This window comes from Rattus norvegicus, chromosome 2, assembly GCF_036323735.1.
Source record: "Rattus norvegicus strain BN/NHsdMcwi chromosome 2, GRCr8, whole genome shotgun sequence".
Classification (NCBI taxonomy): domain Eukaryota; kingdom Metazoa; phylum Chordata; class Mammalia; order Rodentia; family Muridae; genus Rattus; species Rattus norvegicus.
The window spans coordinates 165,022,145-165,030,357 of record NC_086020.1 but is presented as its reverse complement, the minus strand read 5'-3'; the positions used below and the strand labels follow the sequence as shown (position 1 = coordinate 165,030,357).

General features: G+C 43.6%; 1 pseudogene; it reads right to left on the bottom strand.

The window, feature by feature from the left end:
• Window positions 1-1,015: 1,015 nt before the first annotated feature.
• On the bottom strand, window positions 1,016-2,930 carry Foxk2-ps1 (forkhead box K2, pseudogene 1; annotated as a pseudogene).
• Between the last annotated feature and the right edge of the window lie 5,283 nt (window positions 2,931-8,213).

Sequence of the window (8,213 nt, the reverse complement as noted above, 5' to 3'; positions counted from 1 at the left end):
GTGTGAGTAATTGTACCCATAAAATTTCTGCTTATCTGTCAGAGGCTCCTGGGTCCCCTGCAGTGTTTCAACCCTCTTGTCATACCCTTCTGCGTCCCTTGCAGGGTTTGATCCCTGCTGAGCCCTGATGATGCTTGTGTAAACCTTTTGTTCCTAGCAAAGGAGCAGTCTGGTCCCATAGTGACACACCTGGGCCTGGGCGGTGGTCAATTTGTTCCTGTCTTTTGTCTTCCCAATCTTTTGTTTTTGAGATTTAGGCTTGTCTTCCAGGATTTCTCCCCAGTAAATTCAGGGCACTTAGTTGGTCTTTTGTTACCTAAGTCTTGAGCCGGGGTTTCCCACCATGCTTCCCAGATTTTTTTCACCTGGTCAACTTGGGGTATATATTCGGTGAATAAAGCTACAGGAGCCCCTTCCTTTCCTTGCTTAACAGGAGTAACCCATGTGTGTGTGTGTGTGTGTGTGCATGTGCATGCGTGCATGTGTGTGTGTGTTCTTTAATCCTGCAGGCTTATGCCTGATTCTCCGTGCTGTGTCCCTGTGGTCATCGACACTTATTTATATTATAAAACATCTAGTAAATTTTAAAATGAATTTTATTTGCTTATTATACCTTTTAAAATTCCTTTCCTGATTATTTCAATTATATACTATATATTTTAAAAAAACCTATATTGTTCAGTCTCCAAGTATTTGCTATGCTTGAGCAATGGTAGCACATGGCTTGTGGTTGCAGGCAGCCAATAACTGAGTCGACTTAAGACCCTGTGGGGAGCGGGTGTGGCGGCAGTTCCAAGATGGTGCCCCAGACTGCAGCTAAGTCTCATGACTAGCATCTGACTTCCTCACACACCTGAAACTAGCCACGTCTATTGTGAGAGCTGCGCAAACACAGGCAGGACAGACTAGAGCAAACCATCCCATGGCTAAAATCAAACCACAGAAACAAACAGAATGACGCGCTTTCCCCCAAATGAATCTCAAATTTCCAGAGTAGAAATGGAGTGATATGAAATGTCAAAGACCCCATTATTTAGTAAAGAAAGGATATCCCCAAGTATTCTAATTCCACATGTGGACAACAAAATACTGTCTTGTCTCTCAGCCACAGCCAGCAAATCCTATAAGGGCAGCAGGTGGCTGTGGTTCTGTCCCCTAAAGGAAAGTCAGCAAGGTCCACTTGTAGCAGGTGGTGCGTCCTCACAGGAGACTCAGTCCTTTGGGACCTGGAGTTCTTGCTTGTAGTAAAAGCTGAGCCCACAGATGACAGCCCAGCGACTGCTCTGTCGGAGACACCACCTCTGGAACCAGGGTTGCTGTTGTGGGTCTGTTCAAGTGTAAGAAGTCTTTAAATTAAGGAGTTTTAAGGCCACCTGGGTTCATGTTTTCAGTGCTGAGAGGTGAAGTCCAACTGCAGGGCCCTTTTACCCACTGAGGGTGTACTCCCGCTTCAGTGAGAGGCAGCATCTCCTTTTGGCACCACAAAGTTGATATCTGAAGAAAAGGCCTCCCACGCTAGTTCTAGATCGCCTTTTCTCTCACAGCTTCTGATGGTGCATCCACACTCAGGGCAATGACAATGCTCTCCCCATCTTCTGCTTTAACTCGCTTGAGCTCTGGCTACTCTGCCTGGTCACCATTCTGGCGCTGTGTGGGCAGGGATGCTGGTGCTGATGCATGGTGGACAACATATGGAGAGGACTTGCCACTGCATTGTTCACCTGGCTGTGCACTGTTGTAGGCATTGGTACCACATGAGTTCCGTTTTGTGTTACAGTTTTTATTGGAAGCTGGTGTTGACCTAAAGGCGCCTGCTGCACTATGTTCACTGTCTGAACAGGGGTGCCCTGTGATGTCTGAATGATTCGACTAGCAGCGCCTAATGTGGCTGGGCTAATTGCAGGGACAGGTTCTACTTTCACTCTGACTTCTCTGTGGTTGCCATTCTCTTGTGGTTCAGTCTTAGGAGGAACCAGCACCACAGCCTCAGTGACCACAGCTTGTCCAGCAACTGTGTACGTGTTTGCTGGGGCCAGTACAGCCACGCTGGTGACTGCCACTGCTGGTATCTGATGGACAACATGTACCGTCTGCACGACCAGTGACTGAGAAGTGGGTGTGGTCACTGGGGTTGCAACAGTATAGGTGACAGACTTAATGGCCGGGGGTAGCTGCCGCTGGACAGTAATTAAAATGGGCTGACTAGAGAGAGGTGACCCTGGTGCACTCTGGGCAAACCTTTCCTCCTGGATGACAGCAAGTTTGGGCTGTGAGGCACCAGGCTCAGGCTCCAAGGGGGCTGGGGAGCCTTCCCTCGACAGGCTCTTGGGGGTCTGGGCGCCACTGGAGTGAGTAGACAGCACTCCAGCATGGTTGGGAGAAGCTGGGACACTCCTAGAGGAGAGCGGTCCCAGGGGGGTTCTAAAGCAAGGCACACCCCTAGGCCCTCTTTTCCTAAAAGCCTGCTCTACCTGCTTGCTCTCGGAGGCAGGATCTATCCTCCAGAAGGAGCCTTTGCCTGGTTCTTCCTGAGAACATGGCACTTTGATGAAATAACGGTTCAGAGAGAGATTGTGGTGAGTTGAATTCTGCCAGCCCTTGTCCTCAGTCCTGTAGTATGGATAGTTTTTAGTGATGTGTGTGTAAATCCCATTTAGGGTAAGTTGTTTATCAGGAGCCATTGTAATTGCTTGTACTATCAACTGTGCATAGGAGTAAGGTGGTTTTGAGTCATCCTTTGGGCTGTCTCCACCTGAAGCTTCCTTTTCATTTTCTGGCTGTGAATTGTTAGCCATTAAATTGAGGTCAGATGGTATCACATGGCCCATTTTGTACCCTGAAGATCCTGCTCCCTGTGGGCTGGATGGGCAGGAGTTTGCAGCACTGATAGTTCCCGTGGGGGAGGGAAGGTGGCTGATGAGTTGGGCCATCGTCCATATCAACTCCACTAGAGTGGACGGTCACCGTGGAAGTGGTGGGAAAGGGGAAGTTTAAAGGTGTTGGCCGGAGCTACCGGATCGCAGTCTGCTGCAGCAGGAAGAACCCTCCTCAGCCTCAAAGCTACCAGCCTCTGGTTCCTAACAGCTGAAGCTTCCAGATTCACAGGCGGCAAGGCAGTGGACCAGAACCATAACAGCACAACACAAAGGATGATTCAAGCCAACACAGAGCACGTCCTTAACTGGAAGACTGGCCAATTAGATTGCCACCATTGCCTCATGGCTGAAAGAATGGGCTGGACTTGCTGGACTTGTCCTATGCCTGATTCTTTTTTTTTTATTTTTTTATTAACTTGAGTATTTCTTATATACATTTCGAGTGTTATTCCCTTTCCCGGTATCCGGGCAAACATCTCCCTCCCCCCTCCCCTTCCTTATGGGTGTTCCCCTCCAAACCCTCCCCCCATTGCCGCCCTCCCCCCACCAGTCTAGTTCACTGGGGGTTCAGTCTTAGCAGGACCCAGGGCTTCTCCTTCCACTGGTGATCTTACTAGGATATTCATTGCTACCTATGAGGTCAGAGTCCAGGGTCAGTCCATGTATAGTCTTTAGGTAGTGGCTTAGTCCCTGGAAGTTCTGGTTGCTTAGCATTGTTGTACATATGGGGTCTCGAGCCCCTTCAAGCTCTTCCAGTTCTTTCTCTGATTCCTTCAACGGGGATCCTATTCTCAGTTCAGTGGTTTGCTGCTGGCATTCGCCTCTGTATTTGCTGTATTCTGGCTGTGTCTCTCAGGAGCGATCTACATCCGGCTCCTGTCGGTCTGCACTTCTTTGCTTCATCCATCTTGTCTAATTGGGTGGCTGAATATGTATGGGCCACATGTGGGGCAGGCTCTGAATGGGTGTTCCTTCAGGCTCTGTTTTAATCTTTGCCTCTCTCTTCCCTGCCAAGGGTATTCTTGTTCCCCTTTTAAAGAAGGAGTGAAGCATTCACATTTTGATCATCCGTCTTGAGTTTCATTTGTTCTAGGTATCTAGGGTAATTCAAGCATTTGGGCTAATAGCCACTTATCAATGAGTGCATACCATGTATGTCTTTCTGTGTTTAGGTTAGCTCACTCAGGATGATATTTTCCAGTTCCAACCATTTGCCTACGAATTTCATAAAGTCGTTGTTTTTGAAAGCTGAGTAATATTCCATTGTGTAGATGTACCACATTTTCTGTATCCATTCCTCTGTTTAAGGGCATCTGGGTTCTTTCCAGCTTCTGGCTATTATAAATAAGGCTGCAATGAACATAGTGGAGCACATGTCTTTTTTATATGTTGGGGCATCTTTTGGGTATATGCCCAAGAGAGGTATAGCTGGATCCTCAGGCAGTTCAATGTCCAATTTTCTGAGGAACCTTCAGACTGATTTCCAGAATGGTTGTACCAGTTTGCAATCCCACCAACAATGGAGGAGTGTTCCTCTTTCTCCACATCCTCGCCAGCATCTGTTGTCCCCTGAGTTTTTGATCATAGCCATACTCACTGGTGTGAGTGAAATCTCAGGGTTGTTTTGATTTGCATTTCCCTTATGACTAACGATGTTGAACATTTCTTTAGGTGTTTCTCAGCCATTCGGCATTCCTCAGCTGTGAATTCTTTGTTTAGCTCTGAACCCCATTTTTTAATAGGGTTATTTGTTTCCCTGCAGTCTAACTTCTTGAGTTCTTTGTATATTTTGGATATAAGGCCTCTATCTGTTGTAGGATTGGTAAAGATCTTTTCCCAATCTGTTGGTTGTTGTCCTAACCACAGTGTCCTTTGCCTTACAGAAGCTTTGCAATTTTATGAGATCCCATTTGTCGATTCTTGATCTTAGAGCGTAAGCCATTGGTGTTTTGTTTAGGAAATTTTTTCCAGTGCCCATGTGTTCCAGATGCTTCCCTAGTTTTTCTTCTATTAGTTTGAGTGTGTCTGCTTTGATGTGGAGGTCCTTGATCCACTTGGACTTAAGCTTTGTACAGGGTGATAAGCATGGATCGATCTGCATTCTTCTACATGTTGACCTCCAGTTGAACCAGCACCATTTGCTGAAAATGCTATCTTTTTTCCATTTGATGGTTTTGTCTCCTTTGTCAAAAATCAAGTGACCATAGGTGTGTGGGTTCATTTCTTATTAGCATCCTGGACTTTTGGTTCATGTGCTGTATACTGTTTCGTCAGCGCAGAACTCAAGCCTTAATGATACAGGCTTTTGCAATGGTGGAGACAGGACTGTCTCCTCAAGTGTGGCTTGGCATGCTAGAGAAGTAGTCAAGGATGGGTAAGACCCCCTGGGTGTGTCACCAACCTAAGACAGGAATCAAACCTAAGCTGTCTCACGATGACAGGTAAGGGGCATTGCTGCAGGGGTCAACCTTAGACAGGCATTCTTTTTGCCAAAAACATAAAGAAGGGGGAGATGTGGGGAGCAGGTGTGGCAGCAGTCCCAAGATAGCGCCCAGGACTGCAGCTAAGTCTCATGACTAGCACCTGACTTCCTCACACGCCTGAAACTAGCCAGGTCCATTGTGAGAGCTGCGCAGGTGCACCATGACTCAAGATCAGGCCATGTGACGTGGACCCATGAACTGAGATTACCCAGTCTGGACTGAGGAGGCAGAGTTGAGGGAGAATATAAGGGAGTGTGCTCGGGGGCTGGGTGAAAGAGGGAAGAAAGGAAAGGAAAGATTCCTGTTTGCATGTTGTAAGGTTCCTGAATAAACTGCTTTGAGAAGAACGCGTTGTTGCTCTTTTCTGCGGGTCGGAGACAGAAGTGACAAGGCCCAATCCATGAAATGGAATCCTTACAGTATATTACTGTAAGGGTGATAAAGCACCTAAGGGTTATAGCCCAAGGTCTTAGAGTAAAACAAAACAATAGTGTTCTAAATAATTTATTAAAAAATATAGTGAAAAAAATAACCAGTAATGATATTATGCTCTTCTCAAAGATCAGTTTCTTGTTCTTTGTTCTTGTTTTTCAGAAGATTCCTCCTGAAGAAGATGGCAACAAATATGGAGAACTAATCAAGATGTTATTTGTCTTGGCCAGCTCGTCCATCCTGCAGGACAATCAACGAGGGTGCAGTGGGTACCTGGAAGAGAACAGGGGACAAAAGACATGAAAAAGGACACCAAGAGTCTGATCAAGGCGACAATTTTATTTTTTTCCAAGGCTGAATTTATACCATAACAGGGGTAACAGAGAGAGGAGGGAAGAGGGAAACATTTACACAGGCCAAGGACACAATACTCGTGTGGTCAGCTGATGTCAACAGGATGTGGTTTCTCAGAAAGGTTACAGGTTTGTCATATCACTGGACATCCTGACCACGAGGTTTGTATTAGTATTCTGCAGCTGGCTGGGGATTTTCCATGAACCCAGTCATACTTAACTCTAATTATACTATTAACATCAGTAATGGAGGGTTTTAAGGGCATCATTCCCAACAGTTATGCAAATCATGAGAGATATTGAAATACTGAGACTTAACTGGTATAACTCCATCAAATAGTACTCCTTAAAACTCAAGGAACCCCATAAGAAAGAAGGGAGAAAGTGAGGCAGAGATAAAATTAATGGAGGGCAGCAGGAAAACAAGGTCCTCTATGATGACACAAGCAAAGTTCATATGAACTCACAAAGACTGAAACTGCATTCTTTCTGAAAGTTTGCCTTTTCATTTAAAAAAGAATGAGTGAGTGATTGAATGAATGAATGAATAAAAAGCTAGTCAATAGTGCAAAAGTTAACAACTAAACTGATACTTATACTTCTTGAGAGAGGTATAAGTTTTTTCTAATAAATCAATCACTATAGGACAGACCTTGTGTTAGGAAGAATTGAACAATATATAAATGAATTCCACTGTGTGTGTGTGTGTGTGTGTGTGTGTGTGTGCATGTGCGAGTGTGTGTTTTTGCGTGCATGAGTGCATGTGTGAGTGCTTGCATGATTGTGTGTGTGTGCATGTGTGCATGCATATGTGTGTGTGTGTGTGTGTGTGTATGTGTGTGTGTGTGTGTGTGTATGTGCCTTTATTGGTCTACTGTTTTGTTTTCTTTTTAGGTATAATTTTACTTGTTTTTCTTGTTTTTTTTGTTGTTGTTGTTTGGTTTTGGTTTTTTTTGTAAGGGTGTTGAGAATTTTATGAGTTTTTGTTTGTCATTTTTGTTCATTTTTGTTGTTTGTTTGAGAAAGAACATAAGGTTGAGTGTCTAAGGACAAGATAAGGAAGACAGTTTGGAGGGGAGTATATTGTCAAATGTATTTAAATTTAAAAATATTTTTAAATAATAAAAATATATTTTTAAAATAGTGAGAAAAAAGAGGTATGGGAAAAGAAGTGGCTAGGATCAGGAAAAAGAAGTCAGAGGATGCTATCAAGAGTACATTTTAAGGAGCACTTCCACCACTGTACTAATGGAAAGACTGATTTTTATAGTATTTTTATGATGGTGAGTAGTTTTCCATCATGTGCTTTAGCTTACAGTGGTACCATGGAGAAAGTCAAAGCAAGTAAACAAACAAACAAAAGCACATGGAGCAGCCAGTTAATGGTTAGGACCATAAATCAGGAGTTGCTACTCGGCCACAGCACAAGAGGCTTCCTCACAATCTGTACCAGAATTATCAGCATGAAGGTATAATGTCATGTCTTCAGGCCGTGGAATTTGCCCTCTGAAAATTGAATGCTGTCTTTTAAGTATTGACCTGTTTTCTGACAAAGCTCTCAGCCGATGTAAGGTTTGTAGATAACTTTTCTCATTCCATTCATTGTCTCGTTATTTTATTGGCTTTTTCTGTCAAGATTATCTCTACTTCAGGCAAACCCATGTCTATTTTTATTTGTGTTACTTACTCTTTTATAGTCATAGACAAAAAAACAAAACAAAACAAAACAAAAAACCAAACAAACATTTTCTAGACCAATTCAAGAACATTCTCTATTTTTTCTAAGAGCTTTGTATGTCAAGAAGTCTTTTGTGTTTAAATCCTTTGTCAATTTTGGATTTTTTAAAAAGTGGTATAAAGTAATGGGCAAACATTAATTAGTTATATTTCCAAGCAATGTTTATTGAAGAAGAATCTATTTCTTCAACTCTATGCTGTCTTTGGATCTTAGAATCAATTGAATGTAGATATGTTTTCTAAATTTTATGTTTCAGTCTAATTTTATGACAGTACCAAGTTCTTTTGGGTACACTAATTTCATAATACTTCTTCATAATCAGCAAATAAAA